The following is an 8,787-nucleotide window of genomic DNA, read 5'->3' as shown; positions in this document are numbered from 1 at the left end:
AACTAAAAGCTGGTTCTTGGAGAAGATAAACAAAATTGATAAACTATTAGCCAGACTCATCAAGAACAAAAGGGAGAAGACTCAAATCAATAGAATTAGAAATGAAAAAGGGGAAGTAACAACTGACACTGCAGAAATACAAAGGATCATGAGAGATTACTACAAACAACTCTATGCCAGTAAAATGGACAAACTGGAAGAAATGGACAAATTCTTGGAAATGCACAACGTGCCGAGACTGAACCAGGAAGAAATAGAAAATATGAACAGACCAATCACAAGCACTGAAATTGAAACTGTGATTAAAAATCTTCCAACAACAAAAGCCCAGGACCAGATGGCTTCACAGGTGAATTCTATCAAACATTTAGAGAAGAGCTAACACCTATCCTTCTCAAACTCTTCCAAACTATAACAGAGAGAGGAACACTCCCAAACTCATTCTACAAAGCTAAAATCACCCTGATACCAAAACCAGACAAGGAAGTCACAAAGAAAGAAAACTACAGGCCAATATCACTGATGAACAGAGATGCAAAAATCCTCAACAAAATACGAGCAAACAGAATCCAACAGCCAATTAAAAGGATCATACACCATGATCAAGTGGGGTTTATTCCAGGAATGCAAGGATTCTTCAATATATGCAAATCAATCAACATCATACACCATATAAACAAACTGAAGGAGAAAAACCATATGATCATCTCAATAGATGCAGAGAAAGATTTTGACAAAATTCAACGCACATTTATGATAAAAACCCTGCAGAAAGTAGGCATAAAGGGAACTTATCTCAACATAATAAAGGCCATATATGACAAACTCACAGTCAACACCATCCTCAATGGTGAAAAAGTGAAATGATTTCCACTAAGATCTGGAACAAGACAAGGTTGCCCACTCCCACCACTCTTACTCAACAGAGTTTTGGAAGTTTTAGCCACAGCAATCAGAGAAGAAAAAGAAATAAAAGGAATCCAAATCGGAAAGGAGAAGTAAAGCTGTCACTATTTACAGATGACATGATACTATACATAGAGAATTCTAAAGATGCTACCAGAAAACTACTAGAGCTAATCAATGAATTTGGTAAAGTAGCAGGATACAAAATTAATGCACAGAAATCTCTTGCATTCTTATACCATAATGATGAAAAAAATCTGAAAGTGAAATTAAGAAAACACTCCCACTTACCATTTCAACAAAAAGAATAAAATATCTAGGAATAAACCTACCTAAAGAGACAAAAGACCTGTATGCCGAAAATTATACGACACTAATGAAAGAAATTAGAGATGATACAAATAGTTGGAGAGATATATCATGTTCTTGGATTGGAGGAATCAACATTGTGAAAATGACTCTACTATCCAAAGCAATCTACAGATTCAATTCAATCCCTATCAAACAACCACTGGCATTTTTCACAGAACTAGAACAAAAAATTTCACAATTTGTATGGAGACACAAAAGACCCCGTATAGCCAAAGCAATCTTGAGAATAAAAAATGGAGATGGAGAAATCAGTCTCCCTGACTTCAGACTATACTACAAAGCTACAGTAATCAAGACAGAATGGTACTGGCACAAAAACAGAAATATAGATCAATGGGACAGGATAGAAAGCCCAGAAATAAACCCATGCACATATGGTCAACTTATCTTTGATAAAGGAGGCAGAAATATACAGTGGAGAAAAGATAGTCTTTTCAATAAGTGGTGCTTGGCATACTGGACAGGTACATGTAAAAGTATGGAATTAGAACACTCCCTAACACCATACACAAAAATAAACTCAAAATGGATTAAAGACCTAAATGTAAGGCCAGACACTGTCAAACTCTTAGAGGAAAACATAGACAGAAGGCTCTATGACATAAATCACAGCAAGATCCTTTTTGACCCACCTTCTACAGAAATGGAAATAAAAACAAAAATAAACAAATGGGACTAACGAAACTTAAAAGTTTTCACAGCAAAGGAAACCATAAATAAGACCAAAATTCAACCCTCAGAATAAGAGAAAATATTTGCAAATGAAGAAACTGACGAAGGATTAATATCCAAAATTTACAAGCAGCACATGCAGCTCAATAACAAAAAGACAAACAATCCAATCCAAAAATGGGCAGAAGACCTAAATACACATTTCTCCAAAGAAGATATACAGATTGTCAACCAACACATGAAAGAATGCTCAACATCATTAATCATTAGAGAAATGCAAATCAAAACTACAATGAGATATCATCTCACACTGGTCAGAATGGCCATCATCAAAAAATCAGAAACAATAAATGCTGGAGAGGGTGTGGAGAAAAGGGAACCCTCTTGCACTGTTGGTGGGAATGTAAATTGATACAGCCACTATGGAGAACAGTATGGAGGTTCCTTAAAAAACTACAAAAGAACTACCATACGACCCAGCAATCCCACTACTGGGCATATACCTTGAGAAAACCGTAATTCAAAAAGAGTCATGTACCAAAATGTTCATTGCAGCTCTATTTACAATAGCCAGGACATCGAAGCAACCTAAGTGTCCATCAACAGATGAATGGATAAAGAAGATGTGGCACATACATACAATGGAATATCACTCAGCCTTAAAAAGAAACGAAATTGAATTATTTGTAGTGAGGTGGATGGACCTAGAGTCTGTCATAGAGAGTGAAGTAAGGCATAAAGAGAAAAACAAATACCGTATGCTAACACATATATATGGAATCTAAGAAAAATAAAAAAGGTCATGAAGTACCTAGAATAAAGGGAATAAAGATACAGACCTACTAGAGCATGTACTTGAGGTTATGGGGAGGGGGAAGGGTAAGCTGTGACAAAGTGAGAGAGTGGCATGGACATATATACACTACCAAACATAAAATATGTAGCTAGTGGGCAGCAGCCGCATAACACAAGGAGATCAGCTCAGTGGTTTGTGACCACCTAGAGGGGTGGGATAGGGAGGGTGGGTGGGAGGGAGATGCAAGAGGGAATAGATATGGGGACATATGTATATGTATAACTGATTCACTTTGTTATAAAGCAGAAACTAACACACCATTGTTAAGCAATTATACTCCAATAAAGATGTTTAAAAAATTTTTTTCTGTGTTCCGAGGCATCCTTAATTTATACTGAGATTCATACTGAGGGTTGCAAAAAATTATTAATCAATATGTATATTAGTATTCAAAGATCACTGTGTACCAAGCCTTTCTTTACTTATTTACTTAGAGGATTGTTCTCTTAGTGTACCCCTCTAAATGTCTGCAGATTCAAGGGTTGATGTCAAAAGAGCATGCTTTTAAATGTCTTGCTTTATCATCATGACTGCTCTCTGCCACATGGATTTCTTTGTATCATGCTTCAGCAATGTGGAGATACATGGCTTGCAGAGAAGGGAGGGAAGGTGTGAAGATATTCAACAACCACGTGATTTCTATGAAACATCTCTACTTTCACTGCCACCATCACAAATGGGTTGAGACAGCTCAGAGGGTATTTCTCTTTAATCATTTTATATCCAGATGTATGCATTTACACCAGCATGTGAACAATTTCTAGAAATTTTGCCATTCTCATTATGGAGTACCAAAAATAATGCACATGGACAATTTGCAAAGTTTCAAAAATTTTGAATTAGTCTTTGTGAGACAGGCTGGGACTTGGGACACTTTGCTGGGACCTGGGACCTTTTGCTGCAGTGCTGCAATGCTTTCACCTGGACACACTTCTCCTCGAGTAACAAAATACTAAGAAACTGTATGGGACTAAAAATAACTGTGTGCATGTGGCGGTTGGGGCAAATTCTGGACCTGAAAGTTACAAAGAGACCAAAATACCCAACTGCCACTTTTGAAGAGCCTGGAGCAAAAACACGGTGTTGAGAGCAAAAGCCGGATGTTGCGCATGACCCCTGCACACACCACCACCCAAGGGGTGGGCAGAACACCTAAGCCACCCCTCCGGCCCGACCCCTGGACACACCCCTACCCTCACCCCATATAAGGAACAAGCTTGCCCCACTCAGGGAGTGAGCAAGCAAGGGAACCTGCTGTTTGTTCTCTCTCCCCACTGCTGCAGCAGGAGCCCCAATAAAGCCTCGCCTGAATTTCTTTTCTGGCCTCTAATCAATTTCTATTGATTGAGGAAGGCCAAGAACCCTGGTCAGTAACATTTGTACCATCCTGCTTCACCAAAATATCTTAAACCTCACGTCCCAAACTTAATATTACTGTTAGAAAAACCTTTGTTCATATCCCAATTCTCCTTCTCCTTAGTTTTATGACCTTATGCAATTGACTTAATAGTCCTTTCTCTCAGTTCCTTAACTGTAAAATGAATATAGTATTACTTACCTCTCTGGATGTTGTGAGAATTTAACGAGAACATGAACATAATGTACCTGGAACACACTGGGTTCAATTCAGGCTCTTTTATTTTTGAATTAAGAGTTTCAGCTTATCAAAGACAGTTTCCCTTTCTGACAGTTCACAGAATCTCTTCTCCACTGAGACCATATTCTGCAACCCTTAATCTCAAAGGCATGGAGGATGACAGATCTGAATTAGCCTAATTCTCTCCCCGCCCTCTTTCTCAAGAGTTAATTGGTGCAGTTACAATTACAGATGGGTGAACCTCATTAGCAAGCTGCTCACTGGAGAAAATCTCATGGTGTTCAGACCTCAAGCCTAGCGTTGTGTCAGAGTCTCCTGGGAAATGTTTTAAAAACGCAGATTCATCAAGTTCTACTCACTCAAACCAAGAAGCACAAAGCCTTGGAATCTGTATTTGTATTTAATCCCCAGTGAGAAGGGGGTAGCCAGCACTTCTCCAGTCCTCTGATCCCCTTTTGGAACTCTTTGCCTTAGGTCTTTGCTGCTTAGTGTTGTCCATGAACCCCCAGCAGCAACAGTAGCAGCTAGAAGCTTGTTAGAAATGCAGAATCCCAGGCCTCCCCACACAAACCAACTCAGTCCGAACCTGAATTTTAACACGATTCCCATGAATTTGTGCACACGAATGTCTGAGAGCACTAACTTTGACTTTTCTTTCTCTCTTTTCTCTCCACCAACCTCAGCCTGTGCAATTCTTTTGAGTCATTACTCACAAGAAGTACTTGACAGGCAGCTCAGAAAAGTTGCCAAACCTTGAAGAAGTCTTGGTTCTATGGGTTCTGATTTCTATCTATCTAGCTATCTAACTATCAATCTATCATCATCTCTTTTATCTATCATCTATCTATTTTATCTATCATCTATCTAGCTATTTTACCTATCTATCATCTATCTATTGTATCTACCTATCTATGTATTGGTGTGGGTGGGACTTTACAGTATGCGGTTTTCCTTCAAGTATAGGATCCTACTGTTGTGGATTTGCCTACATGGGTTTTCACTGCTTCATGGTGGAGCCTTTAAATACCTGCTATTCTAGAGGAAGAATTTATTGATGTTCCTTTGGGGGGCTAATATTCTAGTATAACATAGCAGAGGTGGGTGAGAAGCACATATTTTGATAGTTTAGAGAGCTGAATGAGGCAGCAATTAAAATAATATTTCAAAACAGTTAAGCTGTCACCCTAAGAAAACTCTGAATGGTGTGTCAAAGAAGAAAGCACTTTACAAAAGTAATTCAATATTGAATGCGTATGTCTGTAATTTGATTTGCAGGAAGCAGAAAATGAAATGTTATGGAAAGATTGTTTCCCTACATTTTATAATTTCTGCTAGTACACTGATATTGACTGTATTTGAATCCTTAGTGAGTGAAGGATTTGCCTGTATCTGTGGTGTAATTTCTGGAGTTCTCATTAAGTGTATATAAGAGATCTAAGACAACTTGAATATTAAGAAACAAAATTCCTCAAGCTCTGACAAGCTTCAATCTTGATTACACTGGAATAGCTCGTATACACTGCATCCTCCAAGCCAGGGCAGGTAACTAATCTAGAGGAATTCATTCTTTCAAGCACATAGCAATATATTTTTCACAGTGGTGAATTTTGCGTTGGTGAGGAAGAGAGTAGCTACTTAACTGTACAATAAGCGAAATCTGTGGTATTCATTCTTCTTAGTAAAAAGGCACCCCTAGACGACTAGAAAACAAACATCTATATCTATGTTTGTTTTGTAAGAGGGGCTGCCTTCTGGTACATTTTGTAATCACAGACCCAGCTAAGTACCTATCTAAATTGAAATCACCTCACATTTTCCATTTTGCATGCCTCTTTCCTATAACCTCCTAAACTGTCCTTATTAAATTTGTCCTTGAAGAGAATGGCTTCCTGTAAACACAAACAACTGAGAAATTAAATGGAGGGACAGAGTTCAAGTTGATTATGTGTGGCTAAATCGCATTTTATTCATCTGGAAATAGAATATGCATACGTTTTCATTCAAAGTGATGGAAGATACTTTAGATCTCTAAGATTAGCAAGCGTCTTGATGTGGCTTCTATTTGAAAAGGAAAAAAAAAATTAGCTTGTGTTTGACAGGTGTCATGTTTTGAATTTGAATGAGAGGTAGTTGAATGTGACATTTGACTCCCTGCAAAAGAAGAGCTGTGTCAGCCTCCATAAAGACATTTCAGATTGTGATGGGTTATCTAAAACTGATAACCTTCAACACTCAAATTAACCTTGCTCCCCAGTAGATTATTCCCACAACCCTTGCAAACCCCGCCCCATTAATTGTGCTCTTATAGTGCAACACTGACATCACATGGTAAGTCAACTTAACCTCAAAGATTAATTTCTTCTCTCTTAAGGTATGGTGGATCTTGCAGGCGTAGAGATGCTATTAAACCCCCGCTTTTCCTTGAGTGGTGTCCATTCAATTTTTTGACAGAAAGGTATAGCGCATTAGAAAGAAAGATGAAACATAATCATGGAATATAGTGTTGTTACCAAATTCTAGTTAAATACACACATGCGTGAACACACGCGAGTGCACACACATGACCCAGATATCCTTGGGGTTATTTTGCCCACGCATTGATTAATTTCAGAAATGGTTAATGTATTAAGAAATGGCTCCAAAAATATAGAAATTTTAAACTGTTCTGATTGCCATCTATTGCCAGAGATTTGTCAAATAAGCCAAGTGCCACATTATGAAGTGATTCAGGGTGATGCTGCACCCTGAACGGGACACATGTCATTTGTGTTTCCAACAGCTGGAGAAGCAATATCTGCAGACTTCATACTCAGCTTTGGTATTTTGGCTTAATGCACAGAATTAGCCAACCTGCAATAGCAGGGTGGTCGGCTACCAAGGAGACCACTTTGATTCTCTCTACTCCCTCAGATGCTGCTAGGAAAACTCATATGGGAAGCACAGATAACTAAAAAATAACAGATGTGAAACAGGTCTTTAGGATGCTAAGTAATAAAATGGATGGTAAAAAATATATACAGTCTTTTTATCATTTTCCCCTATGTTTTAAAGAAAATATGTCAAAATTATTCATAAGACTCTCTTGTGTTCCTTAATTTTTCCTGTTTAGAAATTGATATGAAGACATTTAAGTTAATAAAAGTGTCAAATTCATTGCCCCAAAGGGGATATTGAGTTTTTAAAAAAATTAATAAAGATTAAATTTCCAAAGCAATCTATCAGATTGTACTGGTTTCTAGTTCATTCAGGCATGGATAATTTTAATAATTTACTAATTGTCTCTATTTGAAAAAGTAATCATCTTTAAAATAACAGCTGATTATTTGAGAACTACCAATGGTAGTAATTAAAACAATTGTTTTAGAAAGCCACTATCCAATGGCTTTCAACTAAGATAAAGGCATAAAAGAGAATAAAATAAAATAACAAACACAATATCTAATAAACATGATCTAAATATTGCATTTTCTTTGTATGGTTTTCATGCTGAGATTGTGATACTGCCCTTTGGTCCCTGGTGGTTATAAAGTTATCAAAGAGTTGTTTCTTGGGCTATCAGATTTCATCCAGAATTCAGCAAAAGGGACTGACATTGTAACATGTGGTTCTTTGGGTCGAATACAAAAGCTTTGACAGTAATGCTGTACTTTGACACCCCCAGTATCTTCTGCAATATTCCCTCAAAAAGAGACATCTTTCTTCTAATAGTTAGTCCTGGTTATCTTCAACCTAGGAAAAGTCCTTTCTAAAGACATCTAGTGTTGTTTGATCTCTTACCAGGTAGACCAGAAAAATTCTAATAAAGTCAGAATACTAAACGGAGTTTCCGGGATGACTGAATAGCGTATGCCTCACCCCATCACTACTCATCTCTCCACCCCACTTCAGCGCCTCACCAGTCTAACCTTTAGAAAAAGACAACTTTGATCATCTTTGGATGGATTAAGACTTGCTCTAATCCTTTCCCGTGGTAGCATTAAGGTGTGATTTAAAATATAATGAGCTCATTATATAGCAATGAGCTCATTTCTTTATGTTTCTGCCATCCTAATGCCAACAAAGCAAATATTTCCTCAGCATCTTCTCACCTGTTATTCTGACAAAACTCAGGTATTGTTTTTTATAATCTCTTTACCTATAATCATCTCATTTACTCATGTGAATTTATTTTGTTTATTTATTTATTAAAAAAAAAAGAAAGAAAGAAAGAAAAGAAAAAAAAAGACTTTACCTATTCTATTTAGTTTGGAAATGATCAAATATCAGTGATATTTCATCAGTGCAGAATATATAAGTCTTTACATGTGCCTCACCTCCTTTTCAGGAATCATGTCTACTCCATATCCAAAGCCTTCCCTGGGAAAGCAAATGAAATTGTCATGGA

The sequence above is a fragment of the Stenella coeruleoalba genome (assembly GCF_951394435.1).
Source record: "Stenella coeruleoalba genome assembly, chromosome: 5".
In the NCBI taxonomy this organism is placed as follows: Eukaryota; Metazoa; Chordata; class Mammalia; order Artiodactyla; family Delphinidae; genus Stenella; species Stenella coeruleoalba.
This window is presented reverse-complemented; position numbering follows the sequence as displayed.